Source organism: Eucyclogobius newberryi, unplaced genomic scaffold (assembly GCF_026437365.1).
Source record: "Eucyclogobius newberryi isolate DKJ021-1_F unplaced genomic scaffold, fEucNew1.0.hap1 SCAF_56, whole genome shotgun sequence".
NCBI classification, from domain to species: domain Eukaryota; kingdom Metazoa; phylum Chordata; class Actinopteri; order Gobiiformes; family Gobiidae; genus Eucyclogobius; species Eucyclogobius newberryi.
Genome location: NW_027316234.1, coordinates 464,489 through 487,144, shown reverse-complemented (window position 1 = coordinate 487,144; position 22,656 = coordinate 464,489). Strand labels below are relative to the sequence as shown.

General features: G+C 45.7%; 42 non-coding genes and 34 pseudogenes across 42 annotated transcripts; all 76 read left to right on the top strand.

Annotated features, from left to right (window-relative positions):
* The first annotated feature begins 2,271 nt into the window (after window positions 1-2,271).
* LOC140383818 (5S ribosomal RNA) lies at window positions 2,272-2,390 on the top strand. Its single transcript, XR_011932537.1, has one exon. It is a non-coding gene; the product is annotated as a 5S ribosomal RNA (ribosomal RNA).
* A 151-nt stretch (window positions 2,391-2,541) lies between these two features.
* Window positions 2,542-2,660, top strand: LOC140345189 (5S ribosomal RNA). The gene has a single exon (XR_011923845.1). It is a non-coding gene; the product is annotated as a 5S ribosomal RNA (ribosomal RNA).
* A 146-nt stretch (window positions 2,661-2,806) lies between these two features.
* On the top strand, window positions 2,807-2,925 carry LOC140383945 (5S ribosomal RNA). The gene has a single exon (XR_011932652.1). It is a non-coding gene; the product is annotated as a 5S ribosomal RNA (ribosomal RNA).
* A 146-nt stretch (window positions 2,926-3,071) lies between these two features.
* LOC140384263 (5S ribosomal RNA) lies at window positions 3,072-3,190 on the top strand. The gene has a single exon (XR_011932941.1). It is a non-coding gene; the product is annotated as a 5S ribosomal RNA (ribosomal RNA).
* A 147-nt stretch (window positions 3,191-3,337) lies between these two features.
* Window positions 3,338-3,456, top strand: LOC140383944 (5S ribosomal RNA). The gene has a single exon (XR_011932651.1). It is a non-coding gene; the product is annotated as a 5S ribosomal RNA (ribosomal RNA).
* A 146-nt stretch (window positions 3,457-3,602) lies between these two features.
* On the top strand, window positions 3,603-3,721 carry LOC140345188 (5S ribosomal RNA). The gene has a single exon (XR_011923844.1). It is a non-coding gene; the product is annotated as a 5S ribosomal RNA (ribosomal RNA).
* Window positions 3,722-3,867: 146 nt separating this feature from the next.
* On the top strand, window positions 3,868-3,986 carry LOC140345187 (5S ribosomal RNA). Its single transcript, XR_011923843.1, has one exon. It is a non-coding gene; the product is annotated as a 5S ribosomal RNA (ribosomal RNA).
* A 156-nt stretch (window positions 3,987-4,142) lies between these two features.
* LOC140384016 (5S ribosomal RNA) lies at window positions 4,143-4,261 on the top strand. The gene has a single exon (XR_011932716.1). It is a non-coding gene; the product is annotated as a 5S ribosomal RNA (ribosomal RNA).
* A 146-nt stretch (window positions 4,262-4,407) lies between these two features.
* LOC140345185 (5S ribosomal RNA) lies at window positions 4,408-4,526 on the top strand. The gene has a single exon (XR_011923841.1). It is a non-coding gene; the product is annotated as a 5S ribosomal RNA (ribosomal RNA).
* A 146-nt stretch (window positions 4,527-4,672) lies between these two features.
* On the top strand, window positions 4,673-4,791 carry LOC140345184 (5S ribosomal RNA). The gene has a single exon (XR_011923840.1). It is a non-coding gene; the product is annotated as a 5S ribosomal RNA (ribosomal RNA).
* Window positions 4,792-4,947: 156 nt separating this feature from the next.
* LOC140384015 (5S ribosomal RNA) lies at window positions 4,948-5,066 on the top strand. The gene has a single exon (XR_011932715.1). It is a non-coding gene; the product is annotated as a 5S ribosomal RNA (ribosomal RNA).
* Window positions 5,067-5,212: 146 nt separating this feature from the next.
* Window positions 5,213-5,331, top strand: LOC140383943 (5S ribosomal RNA). Its single transcript, XR_011932650.1, has one exon. It is a non-coding gene; the product is annotated as a 5S ribosomal RNA (ribosomal RNA).
* A 146-nt stretch (window positions 5,332-5,477) lies between these two features.
* On the top strand, window positions 5,478-5,596 carry LOC140345183 (5S ribosomal RNA). The gene has a single exon (XR_011923839.1). It is a non-coding gene; the product is annotated as a 5S ribosomal RNA (ribosomal RNA).
* Window positions 5,597-5,742: 146 nt separating this feature from the next.
* On the top strand, window positions 5,743-5,861 carry LOC140383942 (5S ribosomal RNA). The gene has a single exon (XR_011932649.1). It is a non-coding gene; the product is annotated as a 5S ribosomal RNA (ribosomal RNA).
* Window positions 5,862-6,007: 146 nt separating this feature from the next.
* LOC140345195 (5S ribosomal RNA) lies at window positions 6,008-6,126 on the top strand. The gene has a single exon (XR_011923851.1). It is a non-coding gene; the product is annotated as a 5S ribosomal RNA (ribosomal RNA).
* Window positions 6,127-6,272: 146 nt separating this feature from the next.
* LOC140345182 (5S ribosomal RNA) lies at window positions 6,273-6,391 on the top strand. The gene has a single exon (XR_011923838.1). It is a non-coding gene; the product is annotated as a 5S ribosomal RNA (ribosomal RNA).
* A 146-nt stretch (window positions 6,392-6,537) lies between these two features.
* Window positions 6,538-6,656, top strand: LOC140345181 (5S ribosomal RNA). Its single transcript, XR_011923837.1, has one exon. It is a non-coding gene; the product is annotated as a 5S ribosomal RNA (ribosomal RNA).
* Window positions 6,657-6,802: 146 nt separating this feature from the next.
* On the top strand, window positions 6,803-6,921 carry LOC140383941 (5S ribosomal RNA). Its single transcript, XR_011932648.1, has one exon. It is a non-coding gene; the product is annotated as a 5S ribosomal RNA (ribosomal RNA).
* Window positions 6,922-7,078: 157 nt separating this feature from the next.
* LOC140383940 (5S ribosomal RNA) lies at window positions 7,079-7,197 on the top strand. Its single transcript, XR_011932647.1, has one exon. It is a non-coding gene; the product is annotated as a 5S ribosomal RNA (ribosomal RNA).
* Window positions 7,198-7,359: 162 nt separating this feature from the next.
* On the top strand, window positions 7,360-7,478 carry LOC140345343 (5S ribosomal RNA; annotated as a pseudogene).
* A 146-nt stretch (window positions 7,479-7,624) lies between these two features.
* LOC140345578 (5S ribosomal RNA) lies at window positions 7,625-7,743 on the top strand (annotated as a pseudogene).
* A 145-nt stretch (window positions 7,744-7,888) lies between these two features.
* On the top strand, window positions 7,889-8,007 carry LOC140345577 (5S ribosomal RNA; annotated as a pseudogene).
* A 146-nt stretch (window positions 8,008-8,153) lies between these two features.
* LOC140345342 (5S ribosomal RNA) lies at window positions 8,154-8,272 on the top strand (annotated as a pseudogene).
* Window positions 8,273-8,418: 146 nt separating this feature from the next.
* LOC140383939 (5S ribosomal RNA) lies at window positions 8,419-8,537 on the top strand. Its single transcript, XR_011932646.1, has one exon. It is a non-coding gene; the product is annotated as a 5S ribosomal RNA (ribosomal RNA).
* Window positions 8,538-8,695: 158 nt separating this feature from the next.
* LOC140345180 (5S ribosomal RNA) lies at window positions 8,696-8,814 on the top strand. The gene has a single exon (XR_011923836.1). It is a non-coding gene; the product is annotated as a 5S ribosomal RNA (ribosomal RNA).
* A 156-nt stretch (window positions 8,815-8,970) lies between these two features.
* On the top strand, window positions 8,971-9,089 carry LOC140345340 (5S ribosomal RNA; annotated as a pseudogene).
* A 146-nt stretch (window positions 9,090-9,235) lies between these two features.
* On the top strand, window positions 9,236-9,354 carry LOC140345576 (5S ribosomal RNA; annotated as a pseudogene).
* A 146-nt stretch (window positions 9,355-9,500) lies between these two features.
* LOC140383938 (5S ribosomal RNA) lies at window positions 9,501-9,619 on the top strand. The gene has a single exon (XR_011932645.1). It is a non-coding gene; the product is annotated as a 5S ribosomal RNA (ribosomal RNA).
* Window positions 9,620-9,775: 156 nt separating this feature from the next.
* Window positions 9,776-9,894, top strand: LOC140345339 (5S ribosomal RNA; annotated as a pseudogene).
* A 146-nt stretch (window positions 9,895-10,040) lies between these two features.
* On the top strand, window positions 10,041-10,159 carry LOC140345575 (5S ribosomal RNA; annotated as a pseudogene).
* Window positions 10,160-10,305: 146 nt separating this feature from the next.
* LOC140383936 (5S ribosomal RNA) lies at window positions 10,306-10,424 on the top strand. Its single transcript, XR_011932644.1, has one exon. It is a non-coding gene; the product is annotated as a 5S ribosomal RNA (ribosomal RNA).
* Window positions 10,425-10,591: 167 nt separating this feature from the next.
* LOC140345573 (5S ribosomal RNA) lies at window positions 10,592-10,710 on the top strand (annotated as a pseudogene).
* Window positions 10,711-10,856: 146 nt separating this feature from the next.
* Window positions 10,857-10,975, top strand: LOC140345179 (5S ribosomal RNA). Its single transcript, XR_011923835.1, has one exon. It is a non-coding gene; the product is annotated as a 5S ribosomal RNA (ribosomal RNA).
* Window positions 10,976-11,121: 146 nt separating this feature from the next.
* Window positions 11,122-11,240, top strand: LOC140383934 (5S ribosomal RNA). Its single transcript, XR_011932642.1, has one exon. It is a non-coding gene; the product is annotated as a 5S ribosomal RNA (ribosomal RNA).
* Window positions 11,241-11,402: 162 nt separating this feature from the next.
* On the top strand, window positions 11,403-11,521 carry LOC140345338 (5S ribosomal RNA; annotated as a pseudogene).
* Window positions 11,522-11,667: 146 nt separating this feature from the next.
* On the top strand, window positions 11,668-11,786 carry LOC140345572 (5S ribosomal RNA; annotated as a pseudogene).
* A 146-nt stretch (window positions 11,787-11,932) lies between these two features.
* LOC140345571 (5S ribosomal RNA) lies at window positions 11,933-12,051 on the top strand (annotated as a pseudogene).
* A 146-nt stretch (window positions 12,052-12,197) lies between these two features.
* On the top strand, window positions 12,198-12,316 carry LOC140345337 (5S ribosomal RNA; annotated as a pseudogene).
* A 146-nt stretch (window positions 12,317-12,462) lies between these two features.
* LOC140383933 (5S ribosomal RNA) lies at window positions 12,463-12,581 on the top strand. Its single transcript, XR_011932641.1, has one exon. It is a non-coding gene; the product is annotated as a 5S ribosomal RNA (ribosomal RNA).
* Window positions 12,582-12,738: 157 nt separating this feature from the next.
* On the top strand, window positions 12,739-12,857 carry LOC140383932 (5S ribosomal RNA). The gene has a single exon (XR_011932640.1). It is a non-coding gene; the product is annotated as a 5S ribosomal RNA (ribosomal RNA).
* A 162-nt stretch (window positions 12,858-13,019) lies between these two features.
* LOC140345336 (5S ribosomal RNA) lies at window positions 13,020-13,138 on the top strand (annotated as a pseudogene).
* Window positions 13,139-13,284: 146 nt separating this feature from the next.
* Window positions 13,285-13,403, top strand: LOC140345570 (5S ribosomal RNA; annotated as a pseudogene).
* A 145-nt stretch (window positions 13,404-13,548) lies between these two features.
* Window positions 13,549-13,667, top strand: LOC140345569 (5S ribosomal RNA; annotated as a pseudogene).
* Window positions 13,668-13,813: 146 nt separating this feature from the next.
* LOC140345335 (5S ribosomal RNA) lies at window positions 13,814-13,932 on the top strand (annotated as a pseudogene).
* A 146-nt stretch (window positions 13,933-14,078) lies between these two features.
* LOC140383931 (5S ribosomal RNA) lies at window positions 14,079-14,197 on the top strand. Its single transcript, XR_011932639.1, has one exon. It is a non-coding gene; the product is annotated as a 5S ribosomal RNA (ribosomal RNA).
* Window positions 14,198-14,356: 159 nt separating this feature from the next.
* On the top strand, window positions 14,357-14,475 carry LOC140345177 (5S ribosomal RNA). Its single transcript, XR_011923834.1, has one exon. It is a non-coding gene; the product is annotated as a 5S ribosomal RNA (ribosomal RNA).
* Window positions 14,476-14,631: 156 nt separating this feature from the next.
* Window positions 14,632-14,750, top strand: LOC140345334 (5S ribosomal RNA; annotated as a pseudogene).
* A 146-nt stretch (window positions 14,751-14,896) lies between these two features.
* Window positions 14,897-15,015, top strand: LOC140345568 (5S ribosomal RNA; annotated as a pseudogene).
* Window positions 15,016-15,161: 146 nt separating this feature from the next.
* LOC140383930 (5S ribosomal RNA) lies at window positions 15,162-15,280 on the top strand. The gene has a single exon (XR_011932638.1). It is a non-coding gene; the product is annotated as a 5S ribosomal RNA (ribosomal RNA).
* Window positions 15,281-15,436: 156 nt separating this feature from the next.
* LOC140345332 (5S ribosomal RNA) lies at window positions 15,437-15,555 on the top strand (annotated as a pseudogene).
* Window positions 15,556-15,701: 146 nt separating this feature from the next.
* LOC140345566 (5S ribosomal RNA) lies at window positions 15,702-15,820 on the top strand (annotated as a pseudogene).
* Window positions 15,821-15,966: 146 nt separating this feature from the next.
* On the top strand, window positions 15,967-16,085 carry LOC140383929 (5S ribosomal RNA). Its single transcript, XR_011932637.1, has one exon. It is a non-coding gene; the product is annotated as a 5S ribosomal RNA (ribosomal RNA).
* A 167-nt stretch (window positions 16,086-16,252) lies between these two features.
* LOC140345565 (5S ribosomal RNA) lies at window positions 16,253-16,371 on the top strand (annotated as a pseudogene).
* Window positions 16,372-16,517: 146 nt separating this feature from the next.
* Window positions 16,518-16,636, top strand: LOC140345176 (5S ribosomal RNA). Its single transcript, XR_011923833.1, has one exon. It is a non-coding gene; the product is annotated as a 5S ribosomal RNA (ribosomal RNA).
* Window positions 16,637-16,782: 146 nt separating this feature from the next.
* Window positions 16,783-16,901, top strand: LOC140383928 (5S ribosomal RNA). The gene has a single exon (XR_011932636.1). It is a non-coding gene; the product is annotated as a 5S ribosomal RNA (ribosomal RNA).
* Window positions 16,902-17,062: 161 nt separating this feature from the next.
* Window positions 17,063-17,181, top strand: LOC140345331 (5S ribosomal RNA; annotated as a pseudogene).
* Window positions 17,182-17,327: 146 nt separating this feature from the next.
* Window positions 17,328-17,446, top strand: LOC140345564 (5S ribosomal RNA; annotated as a pseudogene).
* Window positions 17,447-17,592: 146 nt separating this feature from the next.
* Window positions 17,593-17,711, top strand: LOC140345563 (5S ribosomal RNA; annotated as a pseudogene).
* Window positions 17,712-17,857: 146 nt separating this feature from the next.
* LOC140345330 (5S ribosomal RNA) lies at window positions 17,858-17,976 on the top strand (annotated as a pseudogene).
* Window positions 17,977-18,122: 146 nt separating this feature from the next.
* On the top strand, window positions 18,123-18,241 carry LOC140383927 (5S ribosomal RNA). Its single transcript, XR_011932635.1, has one exon. It is a non-coding gene; the product is annotated as a 5S ribosomal RNA (ribosomal RNA).
* Window positions 18,242-18,400: 159 nt separating this feature from the next.
* LOC140345175 (5S ribosomal RNA) lies at window positions 18,401-18,519 on the top strand. Its single transcript, XR_011923832.1, has one exon. It is a non-coding gene; the product is annotated as a 5S ribosomal RNA (ribosomal RNA).
* A 156-nt stretch (window positions 18,520-18,675) lies between these two features.
* On the top strand, window positions 18,676-18,794 carry LOC140345328 (5S ribosomal RNA; annotated as a pseudogene).
* A 146-nt stretch (window positions 18,795-18,940) lies between these two features.
* On the top strand, window positions 18,941-19,059 carry LOC140345562 (5S ribosomal RNA; annotated as a pseudogene).
* Window positions 19,060-19,205: 146 nt separating this feature from the next.
* On the top strand, window positions 19,206-19,324 carry LOC140383925 (5S ribosomal RNA). Its single transcript, XR_011932634.1, has one exon. It is a non-coding gene; the product is annotated as a 5S ribosomal RNA (ribosomal RNA).
* Window positions 19,325-19,480: 156 nt separating this feature from the next.
* On the top strand, window positions 19,481-19,599 carry LOC140345327 (5S ribosomal RNA; annotated as a pseudogene).
* Window positions 19,600-19,745: 146 nt separating this feature from the next.
* On the top strand, window positions 19,746-19,864 carry LOC140345561 (5S ribosomal RNA; annotated as a pseudogene).
* Window positions 19,865-20,010: 146 nt separating this feature from the next.
* LOC140383924 (5S ribosomal RNA) lies at window positions 20,011-20,129 on the top strand. The gene has a single exon (XR_011932633.1). It is a non-coding gene; the product is annotated as a 5S ribosomal RNA (ribosomal RNA).
* Window positions 20,130-20,295: 166 nt separating this feature from the next.
* Window positions 20,296-20,414, top strand: LOC140345560 (5S ribosomal RNA; annotated as a pseudogene).
* Window positions 20,415-20,560: 146 nt separating this feature from the next.
* LOC140383922 (5S ribosomal RNA) lies at window positions 20,561-20,679 on the top strand. Its single transcript, XR_011932631.1, has one exon. It is a non-coding gene; the product is annotated as a 5S ribosomal RNA (ribosomal RNA).
* Window positions 20,680-20,847: 168 nt separating this feature from the next.
* On the top strand, window positions 20,848-20,966 carry LOC140345559 (5S ribosomal RNA; annotated as a pseudogene).
* A 145-nt stretch (window positions 20,967-21,111) lies between these two features.
* On the top strand, window positions 21,112-21,230 carry LOC140383921 (5S ribosomal RNA). Its single transcript, XR_011932630.1, has one exon. It is a non-coding gene; the product is annotated as a 5S ribosomal RNA (ribosomal RNA).
* Window positions 21,231-21,388: 158 nt separating this feature from the next.
* Window positions 21,389-21,507, top strand: LOC140345173 (5S ribosomal RNA). The gene has a single exon (XR_011923830.1). It is a non-coding gene; the product is annotated as a 5S ribosomal RNA (ribosomal RNA).
* A 146-nt stretch (window positions 21,508-21,653) lies between these two features.
* Window positions 21,654-21,772, top strand: LOC140383920 (5S ribosomal RNA). The gene has a single exon (XR_011932629.1). It is a non-coding gene; the product is annotated as a 5S ribosomal RNA (ribosomal RNA).
* Window positions 21,773-21,928: 156 nt separating this feature from the next.
* Window positions 21,929-22,047, top strand: LOC140345326 (5S ribosomal RNA; annotated as a pseudogene).
* Window positions 22,048-22,193: 146 nt separating this feature from the next.
* LOC140345557 (5S ribosomal RNA) lies at window positions 22,194-22,312 on the top strand (annotated as a pseudogene).
* Window positions 22,313-22,458: 146 nt separating this feature from the next.
* Window positions 22,459-22,577, top strand: LOC140383919 (5S ribosomal RNA). Its single transcript, XR_011932628.1, has one exon. It is a non-coding gene; the product is annotated as a 5S ribosomal RNA (ribosomal RNA).
* Window positions 22,578-22,656: the final 79 nt, after the last annotated feature.

Genomic DNA, 22,656 nt, shown 5'->3' with positions numbered 1-22,656 from the left:
AAAGTCAAATTCACTGTGTTTTTCTTTCCACTTTAGTTTCTACACATCCACACATAGTGTGTTTCTTTGTTTCTTTGTCTGTTGAAGGATTTACAAAAGAAGATAAAAGCTCACAGCACCTGGTATTCCCAGGCGGTCTCCCATCCAAGTACTAACCAGGCACGACCCGCGGGGGCCAGCCATGGATAGTGGGCATAGAGCGCCAGCCAATCAGAATGAGCCTGTGTGCCATGTGCCACTGTGATGAAGGCCAACCAATCAGAATGCAGAGATTCGTGTTCATTGATAAATTCATCTCAAGAGACCCGAGTTCAATTCCTGCTGTGCCCAGAAGAAGAGGAACGTTTCAAAGGATCAAAACTTTAAATGTATTAAGTTTATGAGTTCAAACATTAAATGCAGGGTTCAGAATAAGCGATGCGATGCGTTCGTCAGAAAAAAGGGCTAAAAGTACTGATCACTCGTCAATCGAGCGTCAATAACGTCATGACACATGTAGGATGTGTGGACATGACGAGTCCCGCTGCTGTCTCAGACCACGAGTCTGAAAGTGGGAGGAGCCACGTGCGGTGAAGTTAGCGTCACAGATTCAGACTTCCGAGGTCAACAGCTCCTTAACGCAACAGTCTTTGCAGATCATTCACATCCAAAATATTCATATTTACACTGCAGTGACACAACCTCGTTTTTAACAATCAGATGCGTATTTTGGGCGCAACGAATTACACTGATCCGAATGTGCAGAGCCGAGACGAGTGCTTAGGGACCGTCATCAAACGTTCAGCCGGAGCCGAGACGAGTGCTTAGGGACCGTCATCAAACGTTCAGCCGGAGCTGAGGCGAGTGCTTAGGGACCGTCATCAAATAGCAAAACGAAAAATTTAAATGTTTAATAGCTGGAATGGAACGTCAAATAGAGCGGTACAATTTGAATAACACAATAAATACACCATGATGGTCGCCACAGCAACCTTTATTTTACCATCAGAAGCTTAACACTTATTTTTTGTGAGTGTAAAGACAATTAATATGTAAATGAGACTCCTGCAAATAGTCATCTGATGATGATGATGATGATGTGGAAGAAAGTTGTAAATAAGTTAATCTAACTTGGTGTTAATTAATTTGTTCAACAACTAATTTTATTTGCAAGTTTTCTGGGTTTAAAAAAAAATGTTTAAAGTGTTTAAAAGTTCATTTTTTAGGAGTTTTTTTTTGTTAAATAGAATGTTTACAAATAGATTTGAAATAAATAATCTTGTTACATCAATGGAAAATATTGATTGTTTAACAAATAGTGATTTCTGCTTCACCTTAAGAGATTTACCCACGTCACATCTTCTGCATAAATAAACTTGGAGTGGGTCAGAAAACTCTGGTGTTTAGTCTGCAGGGGTCAGAGGTCACACTATCACATCTCTAACGCTGCAGCACTGAACTGTACCACTGTGTTCAGTTTATGTTCTGCAGAGAAATAAAACATTTACTCATATTATTAATTATATGATATCTCAATCATGTATGGAATATTATTGTATTATTATATAAGAAAACACAATAACATATACTTTTAAGAATATTTATTGACAGGGAAAATGCCAGAAATATTAAGTTTCATTTATTTACACTTCAGACAGCATTCATTACTTGACAGTAGTATTTACATTAAATATACAGATATATAGAGTCCAGGGAAGTATGTGTGGATGTGAGGACTGTGAGGGCCTGCTTCAGCACCAGTTTGCAGAACCTGCACGTTCTCCCTGGGGCAGAACCTGCACGTTCTCCCTGGGGCAGAACCTGCACGTTCTCCCTGGGGCAGGTGACTCCTATCTCTTCCTCTTCTGCTGCTTCCTTTTTCCACTCTGTCTTGTGGCCTCCAGCTCCCTCTGGAAGAACTCTGTGTCCACAAAGTCCTTAAAGGGTTTCTTCTGGGCTGCTGCTGCTGCTGCTGCTGCTGCTGCTGCTGCTCAGGGCGTCCTGAGTAAGAAACGGTGATGGTTTGAGCTGTAGGAGGAGATGAGGTGATGGTCGGAGCTGTAGGAGGAGATGAGGTGATGGTCGGAGCTGCAGGAGGAGACGAGGTGATGGTCGGAGCTGTAGGAGGAGACGAGGTGATGGTCGGAGCTGTAGGAGGAGACGAGGTGATGGTCGGAACTGTAGGAGGAGACGAGGTGATGGTCGGAGCTGTAGGAGACAAGGTACTCTTCACAAAAAGACAGCGTTTGATGCAAAAAAGCCATTTATACGAGTTTTGGCCTGGAACATTTCGCTCACGGCCATACCACCCTGGACCCGCCCGATCTCGTCTGATCTCGGAAGCCAAGCGGGGTTGGGCCTGGTTAGTACTTGGATGGGAGACCGCCTGGGAATACCAGGTGCTGTGAGCATTTTCACACTTTTTCACCTGTCAAAAAAAAAAAAAAAAAAGAAGTTTTTCATTGAGATATCCCAATTTTGACCGAGCAAGTGGCGTGAAGGTACTCTTCACGAAAAGACAGTGTTTGATATAAAAAAGGCCGTTTTGACCTGGAACATTTCGCTCACGGCCATACCACCCTGGACCAGCCCGATCTCGTTTGATCTCGGAAGCCAAGCGGGGTTGGGCCTTGTTAGTACTTGGATGGGAGACCGCCTGGGAATACCAGGTGCTGTGAGCATTTTCACACTTTTTCACCCGTCAAAAAAAAAAAAAGAAGTTTTTCATTGAGATATCCCAATTTTGACCGAGCAAGTGGCGTGAAGGTACTCTTCACGAAAAGACAGTGTTTGATATAAAAAAGGCCGTTTTGACCTGGAACATTTCGCTCACGGCCATACCACCCTGGACCAGCCCGATCTCGTCTGATCTCGGAAGCCAAGCAGGGTTGGGCCTGGTTAGTACTTGGATGGGAGACCGCCTGGGAATACCAGGTGCTGTGAGCATTTTCACACTTTTTCACCTGTCAAAAAAAAAAAAAGAAGTTTTTCATTGAGATATCCCAATTTTGACCGAGCAAGTGGCGTGAAGGTACTCTTCACGAAAAGACAGTGTTTGATATAAAAAAGGCCGTTTTGACCTGGAACATTTCGCTCACGGCCATACCACCCTGGACCAGCCCGATCTCGTTTGATCTCGGAAGCCAAGCAGGGTTGGGCCTTGTTAGTACTTGGATGGGAGACCGCCTGGGAATACCAGGTGCTGTGAGCATTTTCACACTTTTTCACCCGTCAAAAAAAAAAAAAAGAAGTTTTTCATTGAGATATCCCAATTTTGACCGAGCAAGTGGCGTGAAGGTACTCTTCACGAAAAGACAGTGTTTGATATAAAAAAGGCCGTTTTGACCTGGAACATTTCGCTCACGGCCATACCACCCTGGACCAGCCCGATCTCGTCTGATCTCGGAAGCCAAGCAGGGTTGGGCCTGGTTAGTACTTGGATGGGAGACCGCCTGGGAATACCAGGTGCTGTGAGCATTTTCACACTTTTTCACCTGTCAAAAAAAAAAAAAGAAGTTTTTCATTGAGATATCCCAATTTTGACCGAGCAAGTGGCGTGAAGGTACTCTTCACGAAAAGACAGTGTTTGATATAAAAAAGGCCGTTTTGACCTGGAACATTTCGCTCACGGCCATACCACCCTGGACCAGCCCGATCTCGTTTGATCTCGGAAGCCAAGCGGGGTTGGGCCTTGTTAGTACTTGGATGGGAGACCGCCTGGGAATACCAGGTGCTGTGAGCATTTTCACACTTTTTCACCCGTCAAAAAAAAAAAAAGAAGTTTTTCATTGAGATATCCCAATTTTGACCGAGCAAGTGGCGTGAAGGTACTCTTCACGAAAAGACAGTGTTTGATATAAAAAAGGCCGTTTTGACCTGGAACATTTCGCTCACGGCCATACCACCCTGGACCAGCCCGATCTCGTTTGATCTCGGAAGCCAAGCGGGGTTGGGCCTTGTTAGTACTTGGATGGGAGACCGCCTGGGAATACCAGGTGCTGTGAGCATTTTCACACTTTTTCACCCGTCAAAAAAAAAAAAAGAAGTTTTTCATTGAGATATCCCAATTTTGACCGAGCAAGTGGCGTGAAGGTACTCTTCACGAAAAGACAGTGTTTGATGCAAAAAAAGCCATTTATACGAGTTTTGACCTGGAACATTTCGCTCACGGCCATACCACCCTGGACCAGCCCGATCTCGTTTGATCTCGGAAGCCAAGCGGGGTTGGGCCTGGTTAGTACTTGGATGGGAGACCGCCTGGGAATACCAGGTGCTGTGAGCATTTTCACACTTTTTCACCTGTCAAAAAAAAAAAAAGAAGTTTTTCATTGAGATATCCCAATTTTGACCGAGCAAGTGGCGTGAAGGTACTCTTCACGAAAAGACAGTGTTTGATATAAAAAAGGCCGTTTTGACCTGGAACATTTCGCTCACGGCCATACCACCCTGGACCAGCCCGATCTCGTTTGATCTCGGAAGCCAAGCGGGGTTGGGCCTTGTTAGTACTTGGATGGGAGACCGCCTGGGAATACCAGGTGCTGTGAGCATTTTCACACTTTTTCACCCGTCAAAAAAAAAAAAAGAAGTTTTTCATTGAGATATCCCAATTTTGACCGAGCAAGTGGCGTGAAGGTACTCTTCACGAAAAGACAGTGTTTGATATAAAAAAGGCCGTTTTGACCTGGAACATTTCGCTCACGGCCATACCACCCTGGACCAGCCCGATCTCGTTTGATCTCGGAAGCCAAGCGGGGTTGGGCCTTGTTAGTACTTGGATGGGAGACCGCCTGGGAATACCAGGTGCTGTGAGCATTTTCACACTTTTTCACCCGTCAAAAAAAAAAAAAGAAGTTTTTCATTGAGATATCCCAATTTTGACCGAGCAAGTGGCGTGAAGGTACTCTTCACGAAAAGACAGTGTTTGATGCAAAAAAAGCCATTTATACGAGTTTTGACCTGGAACATTTCGCTCACGGCCATACCACCCTGGACCAGCCCGATCTCGTTTGATCTCGGAAGCCAAGCGGGGTTGGGCCTGGTTAGTACTTGGATGGGAGACCGCCTGGGAATACCAGGTGCTGTGAGCATTTTCACACTTTTTCACCTGTCAAAAAAAAAAAAAGAAGTTTTTCATTGAGATATCCCAATTTTGACCGAGCAAGTGGCGTGAAGGTACTCTTCACGAAAAGACAGTGTTTGATATAAAAAAGGCCGTTTTGACCTGGAACATTTCGCTCACGGCCATACCACCCTGGACCAGCCCGATCTCGTCTGATCTCGGAAGCCAAGCAGGGTTGGGCCTGGTTAGTACTTGGATGGGAGACCGCCTGGGAATACCAGGTGCTGTGAGCATTTTCACACTTTTTCACCTGTCAAAAAAAAAAAAAGAAGTTTTTCATTGAGATATCCCAATTTTGACCGAGCAAGTGGCGTGAAGGTACTCTTCACGAAAAGACAGTGTTTGATATAAAAAAGGCCGTTTTGACCTGGAACATTTCGCTCACGGCCATACCACCCTGGACCAGCCCGATCTCGTTTGATCTCGGAAGCCAAGCGGGGTTGGGCCTTGTTAGTACTTGGATGGGAGACCGCCTGGGAATACCAGGTGCTGTGAGCATTTTCACACTTTTTCACCCGTCAAAAAAAAAAAAAGAAGTTTTTCATTGAGATATCCCAATTTTGACCGAGCAAGTGGCGTGAAGGTACTCTTCACGAAAAGACAGTGTTTGATATAAAAAAGGCCGTTTTGACCTGGAACATTTCGCTCACGGCCATACCACCCTGGACCAGCCCGATCTCGTCTGATCTCGGAAGCCAAGCAGGGTTGGGCCTGGTTAGTACTTGGATGGGAGACCGCCTGGGAATACCAGGTGCTGTGAGCATTTTCACACTTTTTCACCCGTCAAAAAAAAAAAAAGAAGTTTTTCATTGAGATATCCCAATTTTGACCGAGCAAGTGGCGTGAAGGTACTCTTCACGAAAAGACAGTGTTTGATATAAAAAAGGCCGTTTTGACCTGGAACATTTCGCTCACGGCCATTCCACCCTGGACCAGCCCGATCTCGTTTGATCTCGGAAGCCAAGCGGGGTTGGGCCTTGTTAGTACTTGGATGGGAGACCGCCTGGGAATACCAGGTGCTGTGAGCATTTTCACACTTTTTCACCCGTCAAAAAAAAAAAAAGAAGTTTTTCATTGAGATATCCCAATTTTGACCGAGCAAGTGGCGTGAAGGTACTCTTCACGAAAAGACAGTGTTTGATATAAAAAAGGCCGTTTTGACCTGGAACATTTCGCTCACGGCCATACCACCCTGGACCAGCCCGATCTCGTTTGATCTCGGAAGCCAAGCGGGGTTGGGCCTTGTTAGTACTTGGATGGGAGACCGCCTGGGAATACCAGGTGCTGTGAGCATTTTCACACTTTTTCACCCGTCAAAAAAAAAAAAAGAAGTTTTTCATTGAGATATCCCAATTTTGACCGAGCAAGTGGCGTGAAGGTACTCTTCACGAAAAGACAGTGTTTGATATAAAAAAGGCCGTTTTGACCTGGAACATTTCGCTCACGGCCATACCACCCTGGACCAGCCCGATCTCGTTTGATCTCGGAAGCCAAGCGGGGTTGGGCCTTGTTAGTACTTGGATGGGAGACCGCCTGGGAATACCAGGTGCTGTGAGCATTTTCACACTTTTTCACCCGTCAAAAAAAAAAAAAGAAGTTTTTCATTGAGATATCCCAATTTTGACCGAGCAAGTGGCGTGAAGGTACTCTTCACGAAAAGACAGTGTTTGATATAAAAAAGGCCGTTTTGACCTGGAACATTTCGCTCACGGCCATACCACCCTGGACCAGCCCGATCTCGTCTGATCTCGGAAGCCAAGCAGGGTTGGGCCTGGTTAGTACTTGGATGGGAGACCGCCTGGGAATACCAGGTGCTGTGAGCATTTTCACACTTTTTCACCTGTCAAAAAAAAAAAAAAAAAAAAAAAAGAAGTTTTTCATTGAGATATCCCAATTTTGACCGAGCAAGTGGCGTGAAGGTACTCTTCACGAAAAGACAGTGTTTGATATAAAAAAGGCCGTTTTGACCTGGAACATTTCGCTCACGGCCATACCACCCTGGACCAGCCCGATCTCGTCTGATCTCGGAAGCCAAGCAGGGTTGGGCCTGGTTAGTACTTGGATGGGAGACCGCCTGGGAATACCAGGTGCTGTGAGCATTTTCACACTTTTTCACCTGTCAAAAAAAAAAAAAAAAAAAGAAGTTTTTCATTGAGATATCCCAATTTTGACCGAGCAAGTGGCGTGAAGGTACTCTTCACGAAAAGACAGTGTTTGATGCAAAAAAAGCCATTTATACGAGTTTTGACCTGGAACATTTCGCTCACGGCCATACCACCCTGGAACAGCCCGATCTCGTTTGATCTCGGAAGCCAAGCGGGGTTGGGCCTTGTTAGTACTTGGATGGAACACCGCCTGGGAATACCAGGTGCTGTGAGCATTTTCACACTTTTTCACCCGTCAAAAAAAAAAAAAGAAGTTTTTCATTGAGATATCCCAATTTTGACCGAGCAAGTGGCGTGAAGGTACTCTTCACGAAAAGACAGTGTTTGATATAAAAAAGGCCGTTTTGACCTGGAACATTTCGCTCACGGCCATACCACCCTGGACCAGCCCGATCTCGTTTGATCTCGGAAGCCAAGCGGGGTTGGGCCTTGTTAGTACTTGGATGGAACACCGCCTGGGAATACCAGGTGCTGTGAGCATTTTCACACTTTTTCACCCGTCAAAAAAAAAAAAGAAGTTTTTCATTGAGATATCCCAATTTTGACCGAGCAAGTGGCGTGAAGGTACTCTTCACGAAAAGACAGTGTTTGATATAAAAAAGGCCGTTTTGACCTGGAACATTTCGCTCACGGCCATACCACCCTGGACCAGCCCGATCTCGTTTGATCTCGGAAGCCAAGCGGGGTTGGGCCTTGTTAGTACTTGGATGGAACACCGCCTGGGAATACCAGGTGCTGTGAGCATTTTCACACTTTTTCACCCGTCAAAAAAAAAAAAAGAAGTTTTTCATTGAGATATCCCAATTTTGACCGAGCAAGTGGCGTGAAGGTACTCTTCACGAAAAGACAGTGTTTGATATAAAAAAGGCCGTTTTGACCTGGAACATTTCGCTCACGGCCATACCACCCTGGAACAGCCCGATCTCGTTTGATCTCGGAAGCCAAGCGGGGTTGGGCCTTGTTAGTACTTGGATGGAACACCGCCTGGGAATACCAGGTGCTGTGAGCATTTTCACACTTTTTCACCCGTCAAAAAAAAAAAAAGAAGTTTTTCATTGAGATATCCCAATTTTGACCGAGCAAGTGGCGTGAAGGTACTCTTCACGAAAAGACAGTGTTTGATATAAAAAAGGCCGTTTTGACCTGGAACATTTCGCTCACGGCCATACCACCCTGGACCAGCCCGATCTCGTCTGATCTCGGAAGCCAAGCAGGGTTGGGCCTGGTTAGTACTTGGATGGGAGACCGCCTGGGAATACCAGGTGCTGTGAGCATTTTCACACTTTTTCACCTGTCAAAAAAAAAAAAAAAAAAAAAAAAAAAAGTTTTTCATTGAGATATCCCAATTTTGACCGAGCAAGTGGCGTGAAGGTACTCTTCACGAAAAGACAGTGTTTGATATAAAAAAGGCCGTTTTGACCTGGAACATTTCGCTCACGGCCATACCACCCTGGACCAGCCCGATCTCGTTTGATCTCGGAAGCCAAGCGGGGTTGGGCCTTGTTAGTACTTGGATGGGAGACCGCCTGGGAATACCAGGTGCTGTGAGCATTTTCACACTTTTTCACCCGTCAAAAAAAAAAAAAGAAGTTTTTCATTGAGATATCCCAATTTTGACCGAGCAAGTGGCGTGAAGGTACTCTTCACGAAAAGACAGTGTTTGATGCAAAAAAAGCCATTTATACGAGTTTTGACCTGGAACATTTCGCTCACGGCCATACCACCCTGGAACAGCCCGATCTCGTTTGATCTCGGAAGCCAAGCGGGGTTGGGCCTTGTTAGTACTTGGATGGAACACCGCCTGGGAATACCAGGTGCTGTGAGCATTTTCACACTTTTTCACCCGTCAAAAAAAAAAAAAGAAGTTTTTCATTGAGATATCCCAATTTTGACCGAGCAAGTGTCGTGAAGGTACTCTTCACGAAAAGACAGTGTTTGATATAAAAAAGGCCGTTTTGACCTGGAACATTTCGCTCACGGCCATACCACCCTGGACCAGCCCGATCTCGTTTGATCTCGGAAGCCAAGCGGGGTTGGGCCTTGTTAGTACTTGGATGGAACACCGCCTGGGAATACCAGGTGCTGTGAGCATTTTCACACTTTTTCACCCGTCAAAAAAAAAAAAAGAAGTTTTTCATTGAGATATCCCAATTTTGACCGAGCAAGTGGCGTGAAGGTACTCTTCACGAAAAGACAGTGTTTGATATAAAAAAGGCCGTTTTGACCTGGAACATTTCGCTCACGGCCATACCACCCTGGACCAGCCCGATCTCGTCTGATCTCGGAAGCCAAGCAGGGTTGGGCCTGGTTAGTACTTGGATGGGAGACCGCCTGGGAATACCAGGTGCTGTGAGCATTTTCACACTTTTTCACCTGTCAAAAAAAAAAAAAGAAGTTTTTCATTGAGATATCCCAATTTTGACCGAGCAAGTGGCGTGAAGGTACTCTTCACGAAAAGACAGTGTTTGATGCAAAAAAAGCCATTTATACGAGTTTTGACCTGGAACATTTCGCTCACGGCCATACCACCCTGGAACAGCCCGATCTCGTTTGATCTCGGAAGCCAAGCGGGGTTGGGCCTTGTTAGTACTTGGATGGAACACCGCCTGGGAATACCAGGTGCTGTGAGCATTTTCACACTTTTTCACCCGTCAAAAAAAAAAAAAGAAGTTTTTCATTGAGATATCCCAATTTTGACCGAGCAAGTGGCGTGAAGGTACTCTTCACGAAAAGACAGTGTTTGATATAAAAAAGGCCGTTTTGACCTGGAACATTTCGCTCACGGCCATACCACCCTGGACCAGCCCGATCTCGTTTGATCTCGGAAGCCAAGCGGGGTTGGGCCTTGTTAGTACTTGGATGGAACACCGCCTGGGAATACCAGGTGCTGTGAGCATTTTCACACTTTTTCACCCGTCAAAAAAAAAAAAAGAAGTTTTTCATTGAGATATCCCAATTTTGACCGAGCAAGTGGCGTGAAGGTACTCTTCACGAAAAGACAGTGTTTGATATAAAAAAGGCCGTTTTGACCTGGAACATTTCGCTCACGGCCATACCACCCTGGACCAGCCCGATCTCGTCTGATCTCGGAAGCCAAGCAGGGTTGGGCCTGGTTAGTACTTGGATGGGAGACCGCCTGGGAATACCAGGTGCTGTGAGCATTTTCACACTTTTTCACCTGTCAAAAAAAAAAAAAAAAAAAAAAAAGAAGTTTTTCATTGAGATATCCCAATTTTGACCGAGCAAGTGGCGTGAAGGTACTCTTCACGAAAAGACAGTGTTTGATGCAAAAAAAGCCATTTATACGAGTTTTGACCTGGAACATTTCGCTCACGGCCATACCACCCTGGACCAGCCCGATCTCGTTTGATCTCGGAAGCCAAGCGGGGTTGGGCCTTGTTAGTACTTGGATGGAACACCGCCTGGGAATACCAGGTGCTGTGAGCATTTTCACACTTTTTCACCCGTCAAAAAAAAAAAAAGAAGTTTTTCATTGAGATATCCCAATTTTGACCGAGCAAGTGGCGTGAAGGTACTCTTCACGAAAAGACAGTGTTTGATATAAAAAAGGCCGTTTTGACCTGGAACATTTCGCTCACGGCCATACCACCCTGGACCAGCCCGATCTCGTTTGATCTCGGAAGCCAAGCGGGGTTGGGCCTTGTTAGTACTTGGATGGGAGACCGCCTGGGAATACCAGGTGCTGTGAGCATTTTCACACTTTTTCACCCGTCAAAAAAAAAAAAAGAAGTTTTTCATTTAGATATCCCAATTTTGACCGAGCAAGTGGCGTGAAGGTACTCTTCACGAAAAGACAGTGTTTGATATAAAAAAGGCCGTTTTGACCTGGAACATTTCGCTCACGGCCATACCACCCTGGACCAGCCCGATCTCGTCTGATCTCGGAAGCCAAGCAGGGTTGGGCCTGGTTAGTACTTGGATGGGAGACCGCCTGGGAATACCAGGTGCTGTGAGCATTTTCACACTTTTTCACCTGTCAAAAAAAAAAAAAAAAAAAGAAGTTTTTCATTGAGATATCCCAATTTTGACCGAGCAAGTGGCGTGAAGGTACTCTTCACGAAAAGACAGTGTTTGATGCAAAAAAAGCCATTTATACGAGTTTTGACCTGGAACATTTCGCTCACGGCCATACCACCCTGGAACAGCCCGATCTCGTTTGATCTCGGAAGCCAAGCGGGGTTGGGCCTTGTTAGTACTTGGATGGAACACCGCCTGGGAATACCAGGTGCTGTGAGCATTTTCACACTTTTTCACCCGTCAAAAAAAAAAAAAGAAGTTTTTCATTGAGATATCCCAATTTTGACCGAGCAAGTGGCGTGAAGGTACTCTTCACGAAAAGACAGTGTTTGATATAAAAAAGGCCGTTTTGACCTGGAACATTTCGCTCACGGCCATACCACCCTGGACCAGCCCGATCTCGTTTGATCTCGGAAGCCAAGCGGGGTTGGGCCTTGTTAGTACTTGGATGGAACACCGCCTGGGAATACCAGGTGCTGTGAGCATTTTCACACTTTTTCACCCGTCAAAAAAAAAAAAAGAAGTTTTTCATTGAGATATCCCAATTTTGACCGAGCAAGTGGCGTGAAGGTACTCTTCACGAAAAGACAGTGTTTGATATAAAAAAGGCCGTTTTGACCTGGAACATTTCGCTCACGGCCATACCACCCTGGACCAGCCCGATCTCGTTTGATCTCGGAAGCCAAGCGGGGTTGGGCCTTGTTAGTACTTGGATGGAACACCGCCTGGGAATACCAGGTGCTGTGAGCATTTTCACACTTTTTCACCCGTCAAAAAAAAAAAAAGAAGTTTTTCATTGAGATATCCCAATTTTGACCGAGCAAGTGGCGTGAAGGTACTCTTCACGAAAAGACAGTGTTTGATATAAAAAAGGCCGTTTTGACCTGGAACATTTCGCTCACGGCCATACCACCCTGGAACAGCCCGATCTCGTTTGATCTCGGAAGCCAAGCGGGGTTGGGCCTTGTTAGTACTTGGATGGAACACCGCCTGGGAATACCAGGTGCTGTGAGCATTTTCACACTTTTTCACCCGTCAAAAAAAAAAAAAGAAGTTTTTCATTGAGATATCCCAATTTTGACCGAGCAAGTGGCGTGAAGGTACTCTTCACGAAAAGACAGTGTTTGATATAAAAAAGGCCGTTTTGACCTGGAACATTTCGCTCACGGCCATACCACCCTGGACCAGCCCGATCTCGTCTGATCTCGGAAGCCAAGCAGGGTTGGGCCTGGTTAGTACTTGGATGGGAGACCGCCTGGGAATACCAGGTGCTGTGAGCATTTTCACACTTTTTCACCTGTCAAAAAAAAAAAAAAAAAAAAAAAAGAAGTTTTTCATTGAGATATCCCAATTTTGACCGAGCAAGTGGCGTGAAGGTACTCTTCACGAAAAGACAGTGTTTGATATAAAAAAGGCCGTTTTGACCTGGAACATTTCGCTCACGGCCATACCACCCTGGACCAGCCCGATCTCGTCTGATCTCGGAAGCCAAGCAGGGTTGGGCCTGGTTAGTACTTGGATGGGAGACCGCCTGGGAATACCAGGTGCTGTGAGCATTTTCACACTTTTTCACCTGTCAAAAAAAAAAAAAAAAAAAGAAGTTTTTCATTGAGATATCCCAATTTTGACCGAGCAAGTGGCGTGAAGGTACTCTTCACGAAAAGACAGTGTTTGATGCAAAAAAAGCCATTTATACGAGTTTTGACCTGGAACATTTCGCTCACGGCCATACCACCCTGGAACAGCCCGATCTCGTTTGATCTCGGAAGCCAAGCGGGGTTGGGCCTTGTTAGTACTTGGATGGAACACCGCCTGGGAATACCAGGTGCTGTGAGCATTTTCACACTTTTTCACCCGTCAAAAAAAAAAAAAGAAGTTTTTCATTGAGATATCCCAATTTTGACCGAGCAAGTGGCGTGAAGGTACTCTTCACGAAAAGACAGTGTTTGATATAAAAAAGGCCGTTTTGACCTGGAACATTTCGCTCACGGCCATACCACCCTGGACCAGCCCGATCTCGTTTGATCTCGGAAGCCAAGCGGGGTTGGGCCTTGTTAGTACTTGGATGGAACACCGCCTGGGAATACCAGGTGCTGTGAGCATTTTCACACTTTTTCACCCGTCAAAAAAAAAAAAGAAGTTTTTCATTGAGATATCCCAATTTTGACCGAGCAAGTGGCGTGAAGGTACTCTTCACGAAAAGACAGTGTTTGATATAAAAAAGGCCGTTTTGACCTGGAACATTTCGCTCACGGCCATACCACCCTGGACCAGCCCGATCTCGTTTGATCTCGGAAGCCAAGCGGGGTTGGGCCTTGTTAGTACTTGGATGGAACACCGCCTGGGAATACCAGGTGCTGTGAGCATTTTCACACTTTTTCACCCGTCAAAAAAAAAAAAAGAAGTTTTTCATTGAGATATCCCAATTTTGACCGAGCAAGTGGCGTGAAGGTACTCTTCACGAAAAGACAGTGTTTGATATAAAAAAGGCCGTTTTGACCTGGAACATTTCGCTCACGGCCATACCACCCTGGAACAGCCCGATCTCGTTTGATCTCGGAAGCCAAGCGGGGTTGGGCCTTGTTAGTACTTGGATGGAACACCGCCTGGGAATACCAGGTGCTGTGAGCATTTTCACACTTTTTCACCCGTCAAAAAAAAAAAAAGAAGTTTTTCATTGAGATATCCCAATTTTGACCGAGCAAGTGGCGTGAAGGTACTCTTCACGAAAAGACAGTGTTTGATATAAAAAAGGCCGTTTTGACCTGGAACATTTCGCTCACGGCCATACCACCCTGGACCAGCCCGATCTCGTCTGATCTCGGAAGCCAAGCAGGGTTGGGCCTGGTTAGTACTTGGATGGGAGACCGCCTGGGAATACCAGGTGCTGTGAGCATTTTCACACTTTTTCACCTGTCAAAAAAAAAAAAAAAAAAAAAAAAAAAAAGTTTTTCATTGAGATATCCCAATTTTGACCGAGCAAGTGGCGTGAAGGTACTCTTCACGAAAAGACAGTGTTTGATATAAAAAAGGCCGTTTTGACCTGGAACATTTCGCTCACGGCCATACCACCCTGGACCAGCCCGATCTCGTTTGATCTCGGAAGCCAAGCGGGGTTGGGCCTTGTTAGTACTTGGATGGGAGACCGCCTGGGAATACCAGGTGCTGTGAGCATTTTCACACTTTTTCACCCGTCAAAAAAAAAAAAAGAAGTTTTTCATTGAGATATCCCAATTTTGACCGAGCAAGTGGCGTGAAGGTACTCTTCACGAAAAGACAGTGTTTGATGCAAAAAAAGCCATTTATACGAGTTTTGACCTGGAACATTTCGCTCACGGCCATACCACCCTGGAACAGCCCGATCTCGTTTGATCTCGGAAGCCAAGCGGGGTTGGGCCTTGTTAGTACTTGGATGGAACACCGCCTGGGAATACCAGGTGCTGTGAGCATTTTCACACTTTTTCACCCGTCAAAAAAAAAAAAAGAAGTTTTTCATTGAGATATCCCAATTTTGACCGAGCAAGTGTCGTGAAGGTACTCTTCACGAAAAGACAGTGTTTGATATAAAAAAGGCCGTTTTGACCTGGAACATTTCGCTCACGGCCATACCACCCTGGACCAGCCCGATCTCGTTTGATCTCGGAAGCCAAGCGGGGTTGGGCCTTGTTAGTACTTGGATGGAACACCGCCTGGGAATACCAGGTGCTGTGAGCATTTTCACACTTTTTCACCCGTCAAAAAAAAAAAAAGAAGTTTTTCATTGAGATATCCCAATTTTGACCGAGCAAGTGGCGTGAAGGTACTCTTCACGAAAAGACAGTGTTTGATATAAAAAAGGCCGTTTTGACCTGGAACATTTCGCTCACGGCCATACCACCCTGGACCAGCCCGATCTCGTCTGATCTCGGAAGCCAAGCAGGGTTGGGCCTGGTTAGTACTTGGATGGGAGACCGCCTGGGAATACCAGGTGCTGTGAGCATTTTCACACTTTTTCACCTGTCAAAAAAAAAAAAAGAAGTTTTTCATTGAGATATCCCAATTTTGACCGAGCAAGTGGCGTGAAGGTACTCTTCACGAAAAGACAGTGTTTGATGCAAAAAAAGCCATTTATACGAGTTTTGACCTGGAACATTTCGCTCACGGCCATACCACCCTGGAACAGCCCGATCTCGTTTGATCTCGGAAGCCAAGCGGGGTTGGGCCTTGTTAGTACTTGGATGGAACACCGCCTGGGAATACCAGGTGCTGTGAGCATTTTCACACTTTTTCACCCGTCAAAAAAAAAAAAAGAAGTTTTTCATTGAGATATCCCAATTTTGACCGAGCAAGTGGCGTGAAGGTACTCTTCACGAAAAGACAGTGTTTGATATAAAAAAGGCCGTTTTGACCTGGAACATTTCGCTCACGGCCATACCACCCTGGACCAGCCCGATCTCGTTTGATCTCGGAAGCCAAGCGGGGTTGGGCCTTGTTAGTACTTGGATGGAACACCGCCTGGGAATACCAGGTGCTGTGAGCATTTTCACACTTTTTCACCCGTCAAAAAAAAAAAAAGAAGTTTTTCATTGAGATATCCCAATTTTGACCGAGCAAGTGGCGTGAAGGTACTCTTCACGAAAAGACAGTGTTTGATATAAAAAAGGCCGTTTTGACCTGGAACATTTCGCTCACGGCCATACCACCCTGGACCAGCCCGATCTCGTCTGATCTCGGAAGCCAAGCAGGGTTGGGCCTGGTTAGTACTTGGATGGGAGACCGCCTGGGAATACCAGGTGCTGTGAGCATTTTCACACTTTTTCACCTGTCAAAAAAAAAAAAAAAAAAAAAAAAGAAGTTTTTCATTGAGATATCCCAATTTTGACCGAGCAAGTGGCGTGAAGGTACTCTTCACGAAAAGACAGTGTTTGATGCAAAAAAAGCCATTTATACGAGTTTTGACCTGGAACATTTCGCTCACGGCCATACCACCCTGGACCAGCCCGATCTCGTTTGATCTCGGAAGCCAAGCGGGGTTGGGCCTTGTTAGTACTTGGATGGAACACCGCCTGGGAATACCAGGTGCTGTGAGCATTTTCACACTTTTTCACCCGTCAAAAAAAAAAAAAGAAGTTTTTCATTGAGATATCCCAATTTTGACCGAGCAAGTGGCGTGAAGGTACTCTTCACGAAAAGACAGTGTTTGATATAAAAAAGGCCGTTTTGACCTGGAACATTTCGCTCACGGCCATACCACCCTGGACCAGCCCGATCTCGTTTGATCTCGGAAGCCAAGCGGGGTTGGGCCTTGTTAGTACTTGGATGGGAGACCGCCTGGGAATACCAGGTGCTGTGAGCATTTTCACACTTTTTCACCCGTCAAAAAAAAAAAAAGAAGTTTTTCATTTAGATATCCCAATTTTGACCGAGCAAGTGGCGTGAAGGTACTCTTCACGAAAAGACAGTGTTTGATATAAAAAAGGCCGTTTTGACCTGGAACATTTCGCTCACGGCCATACCACCCTGGACCAGCCCGATCTCGTCTGATCTCGGAAGCCAAGCAGGGTTGGGCCTGGTTAGTACTTGGATGGGAGACCGCCTGGGAATACCAGGTGCTGTGAGCATTTTCACACTTTTTCACCTGTCAAAAAAAAAAAAAAAAAAGAAGTTTTTCATTGAGATATCCCAATTTTGACCGAGCAAGTGGCGTGAAGGTACTCTTCACGAAAAGACAGTGTTTGATGCAAAAAAAGCCATTTATACGAGTTTTGACCTGGAACATTTCGCTCACGGCCATACCACCCTGGAACAGCCCGATCTCGTTTGATCTCGGAAGCCAAGCGGGGTTGGGCCTTGTTAGTACTTGGATGGAACACCGCCTGGGAATACCAGGTGCTGTGAGCATTTTCACACTTTTTCACCCGTCAAAAAAAAAAAAAGAAGTTTTTCATTGAGATATCCCAATTTTGACCGAGCAAGTGGCGTGAAGGTACTCTTCACGAAAAGACAGTGTTTGATATAAAAAAGGCCGTTTTGACCTGGAACATTTCGCTCACGGCCATACCACCCTGGACCAGCCCGATCTCGTTTGATCTCGGAAGCCAAGCGGGGTTGGGCCTTGTTAGTACTTGGATGGAACACCGCCTGGGAATACCAGGTGCTGTGAGCATTTTCACACTTTTTCACCCGTCAAAAAAAAAAAAAGAAGTTTTTCATTGAGATATCCCAATTTTGACCGAGCAAGTGGCGTGAAGGTACTCTTCACGAAAAGACAGTGTTTGATATAAAAAAGGCCGTTTTGACCTGGAACATTTCGCTCACGGCCATACCACCCTGGACCAGCCCGATCTCGTTTGATCTCGGAAGCCAAGCGGGGTTGGGCCTTGTTAGTACTTGGATGGAACACCGCCTGGGAATACCAGGTGCTGTGAGCATTTTCACACTTTTTCACCCGTCAAAAAAAAAAAAAGAAGTTTTTCATTGAGATATCCCAATTTTGACCGAGCAAGTGGCGTGAAGGTACTCTTCACGAAAAGACAGTGTTTGATATAAAAAAGGCCGTTTTGACCTGGAACATTTCGCTCACGGCCATACCACCCTGGAACAGCCCGATCTCGTTTGATCTCGGAAGCCAAGCGGGGTTGGGCCTTGTTAGTACTTGGATGGAACACCGCCTGGGAATACCAGGTGCTGTGAGCATTTTCACACTTTTTCACCCGTCAAAAAAAAAAAAAGAAGTTTTTCATTGAGATATCCCAATTTTGACCGAGCAAGTGGCGTGAAGGTACTCTTCACGAAAAGACAGTGTTTGATATAAAAAAGGCCGTTTTGACCTGGAACATTTCGCTCACGGCCATACCACCCTGGACCAGCCCGATCTCGTCTGATCTCGGAAGCCAAGCAGGGTTGGGCCTGGTTAGTACTTGGATGGGAGACCGCCTGGGAATACCAGGTGCTGTGAGCATTTTCACACTTTTTCACCTGTCAAAAAAAAAAAAAAAAAAAAAAAAAAAAAGTTTTTCATTGAGATATCCCAATTTTGACCGAGCAAGTGGCGTGAAGGTACTCTTCACGAAAAGACAGTGTTTGATATAAAAAAGGCCGTTTTGACCTGGAACATTTCGCTCACGGCCATACCACCCTGGACCAGCCCGATCTCGTTTGATCTCGGAAGCCAAGCGGGGTTGGGCCTTGTTAGTACTTGGATGGGAGACCGCCTGGGAATACCAGGTGCTGTGAGCATTTTCACACTTTTTCACCCGTCAAAAAAAAAAAAAGAAGTTTTTCATTGAGATATCCCAATTTTGACCGAGCAAGTGGCGTGAAGGTACTCTTCACGAAAAGACAGTGTTTGATGCAAAAAAAGCCATTTATACGAGTTTTGACCTGGAACATTTCGCTCACGGCCATACCACCCTGGAACAGCCCGATCTCGTTTGATCTCGGAAGCCAAGCGGGGTTGGGCCTTGTTAGTACTTGGATGGAACACCGCCTGGGAATACCAGGTGCTGTGAGCATTTTCACACTTTTTCACCCGTCAAAAAAAAAAAAAGAAGTTTTTCATTGAGATATCCCAATTTTGACCGAGCAAGTGTCGTGAAGGTACTCTTCACGAAAAGACAGTGTTTGATATAAAAAAGGCCGTTTTGACCTGGAACATTTCGCTCACGGCCATACCACCCTGGACCAGCCCGATCTCGTTTGATCTCGGAAGCCAAGCGGGGTTGGGCCTTGTTAGTACTTGGATGGAACACCGCCTGGGAATACCAGGTGCTGTGAGCATTTTCACACTTTTTCACCCGTCAAAAAAAAAAAAAGAAGTTTTTCATTGAGATATCCCAATTTTGACCGAGCAAGTGGCGTGAAGGTACTCTTCACGAAAAGACAGTGTTTGATATAAAAAAGGCCGTTTTGACCTGGAACATTTCGCTCACGGCCATACCACCCTGGACCAGCCCGATCTCGTCTGATCTCGGAAGCCAAGCAGGGTTGGGCCTGGTTAGTACTTGGATGGGAGACCGCCTGGGAATACCAGGTGCTGTGAGCATTTTCACACTTTTTCACCTGTCAAAAAAAAAAAAAGAAGTTTTTCATTGAGATATCCCAATTTTGACCGAGCAAGTGGCGTGAAGGTACTCTTCACGAAAAGACAGTGTTTGATGCAAAAAAAGCCATTTATACGAGTTTTGACCTGGAACATTTCGCTCACGGCCATACCACCCTGGAACAGCCCGATCTCGTTTGATCTCGGAAGCCAAGCGGGGTTGGGCCTTGTTAGTACTTGGATGGAACACCGCCTGGGAATACCAGGTGCTGTGAGCATTTTCACACTTTTTCACCCGTCAAAAAAAAAAAAAGAAGTTTTTCATTGAGATATCCCAATTTTGACCGAGCAAGTGGCGTGAAGGTACTCTTCACGAAAAGACAGTGTTTGATATAAAAAAGGCCGTTTTGACCTGGAACATTTCGCTCACGGCCATACCACCCTGGACCAGCCCGATCTCGTTTGATCTCGGAAGCCAAGCGGGGTTGGGCCTTGTTAGTACTTGGATGGAACACCGCCTGGGAATACCAGGTGCTGTGAGCATTTTCACACTTTTTCACCCGTCAAAAAAAAAAAAAGAAGTTTTTCATTGAGATATCCCAATTTTGACCGAGCAAGTGGCGTGAAGGTACTCTTCACGAAAAGACAGTGTTTGATATAAAAAAGGCCGTTTTGACCTGGAACATTTCGCTCACGGCCATACCACCCTGGACCAGCCCGATCTCGTCTGATCTCGGAAGCCAAGCAGGGTTGGGCCTGGTTAGTACTTGGATGGGAGACCGCCTGGGAATACCAGGTGCTGTGAGCATTTTCACACTTTTTCACCTGTCAAAAAAAAAAAAAAAAAAAAAAAGAAGTTTTTCATTGAGATATCCCAATTTTGACCGAGCAAGTGGCGTGAAGGTACTCTTCACGAAAAGACAGTGTTTGATGCAAAAAAAGCCATTTATACGAGTTTTGACCTGGAACATTTCGCTCACGGCCATACCACCCTGGACCAGCCCGATCTCGTTTGATCTCGGAAGCCAAGCGGGGTTGGGCCTTGTTAGTACTTGGATGGAACACCGCCTGGGAATACCAGGTGCTGTGAGCATTTTCACACTTTTTCACCCGTCAAAAAAAAAAAAAGAAGTTTTTCATTGAGATATCCCAATTTTGACCGAGCAAGTGGCGTGAAGGTACTCTTCACGAAAAGACAGTGTTTGATATAAAAAAGGCCGTTTTGACCTGGAACATTTCGCTCACGGCCATACCACCCTGGACCAGCCCGATCTCGTCTGATCTCGGAAGCCAAGCAGGGTTGGGCCTGGTTAGTACTTGGATGGGAGACCGCCTGGGAATACCAGGTGCTGTGAGCATTTTCACACTTTTTCACCTGTCAAAAAAAAAAAAAAAAAAAAAAAAAGAAGTTTTTCATTGAGATATCCCAATTTTGACCGAGCAAGTGGCGTGAAGGTACTCTTCACGAAAAGACAGTGTTTGATGCAAAAAAAGCCATTTATACGAGTTTTGACCTGGAACATTTCGCTCACGGCCATACCACCCTGGACCAGCCCGATCTCGTTTGATCTCGGAAGCCAAGCGGGGTTGGGCCTTGTTAGTACTTGGATGGAACACCGCCTGGGAATACCAGGTGCTGTGAGCATTTTCACACTTTTTCACCCGTCAAAAAAAAAAAAGAAGTTTTTCATTGAGATATCCCAATTTTGACCGAGCAAGTGGCGTGAAGGTACTCTTCACGAAAAGACAGTGTTTGATATAAAAAAGGCCGTTTTGACCTGGAACATTTCGCTCACGGCCATACCACCCTGGACCAGCCCGATCTCGTCTGATCTCGGAAGCCAAGCAGGGTTGGGCCTGGTTAGTACTTGGATGGGAGACCGCCTGGGAATACCAGGTGCTGTGAGCATTTTCACACTTTTTCACCTGTCAAAAAAAAAAAAAAAAAAAAAAAAAGAAGTTTTTCATTGAGATATCCCAATTTTGACCGAGCAAGTGGCGTGAAGGTACTCTTCACGAAAAGACAGTGTTTGATATAAAAAAGGCCGTTTTGACCTGGAACATTTCGCTCACGGCCATACCACCCTGGACCAGCCCGATCTCGTTTGATCTCGGAAGCCAAGCGGGGTTGGGCCTTGTTAGTACTTGGATGGGAGACCGCCTGGGAATACCAGGTGCTGTGAGCATTTTCACACTTTTTCACCCGTCAAAAAAAAAAAAAGAAGTTTTTCATTGAGATATCCCAATTTTGACCGAGCAAGTGGCGTGAAGGTACTCTTCACGAAAAGACAGTGTTTGATATAAAAAAGGCCGTTTTGACCTGGAACATTTCGCTCACGGCCATACCACCCTGGACCAGCCCGATCTCGTCTGATCTCGGAAGCCAAGCAGGGTTGGGCCTGGTTAGTACTTGGATGGGAGACCGCCTGGGAATACCAGGTGCTGTGAGCATTTTCACACTTTTTCACCTGTCAAAAAAAAAAAAAGAAGTTTTTCATTGAGATATCCCAATTTTGACCGAGCAAGTGGCGTGAAGGTACTCTTCACGAAAAGACAGTGTTTGATGCAAAAAAAGCCATTTATACGAGTTTTGACCTGGAACATTTCGCTCACGGCCATACCACCCTGGAACAGCCCGATCTCGTTTGATCTCGGAAGCCAAGCGGGGTTGGGCCTTGTTAGTACTTGGATGGAACACCGCCTGGGAATACCAGGTGCTGTGAGCATTTTCACACTTTTTCACCCGTCAAAAAAAAAAAAAGAAGTTTTTCATTGAGATATCCCAATTTTGACCGAGCAAGTGGCGTGAAGGTACTCTTCACGAAAAGACAGTGTTTGATATAAAAAAGGCCGTTTTGACCTGGAACATTTCGCTCACGGCCATACCACCCTGGACCAGCCCGATCTCGTTTGATCTCGGAAGCCAAGCGGGGTTGGGCCTTGTTAGTACTTGGATGGAACACCGCCTGGGAATACCAGGTGCTGTGAGCATTTTCACACTTTTTCACCCGTCAAAAAAAAAAAAAGAAGTTTTTCATTGAGATATCCCAATTTTGACCGAGCAAGTGGCGTGAAGGTACTCTTCACGAAAAGACAGTGTTTGATATAAAAAAGGCCGTTTTGACCTGGAACATTTCGCTCACGGCCATACCACCCTGGACCAGCCCGATCTCGTCTGATCTCGGAAGCCAAGCAGGGTTGGGCCTGGTTAGTACTTGGATGGGAGACCGCCTGGGAATACCAGGTGCTGTGAGCATTTTCACACTTTTTCACCTGTCAAAAAAAAAAAAAAAAAAAAAAAAGAAGTTTTTCATTGAGATATCCCAATTTTGACC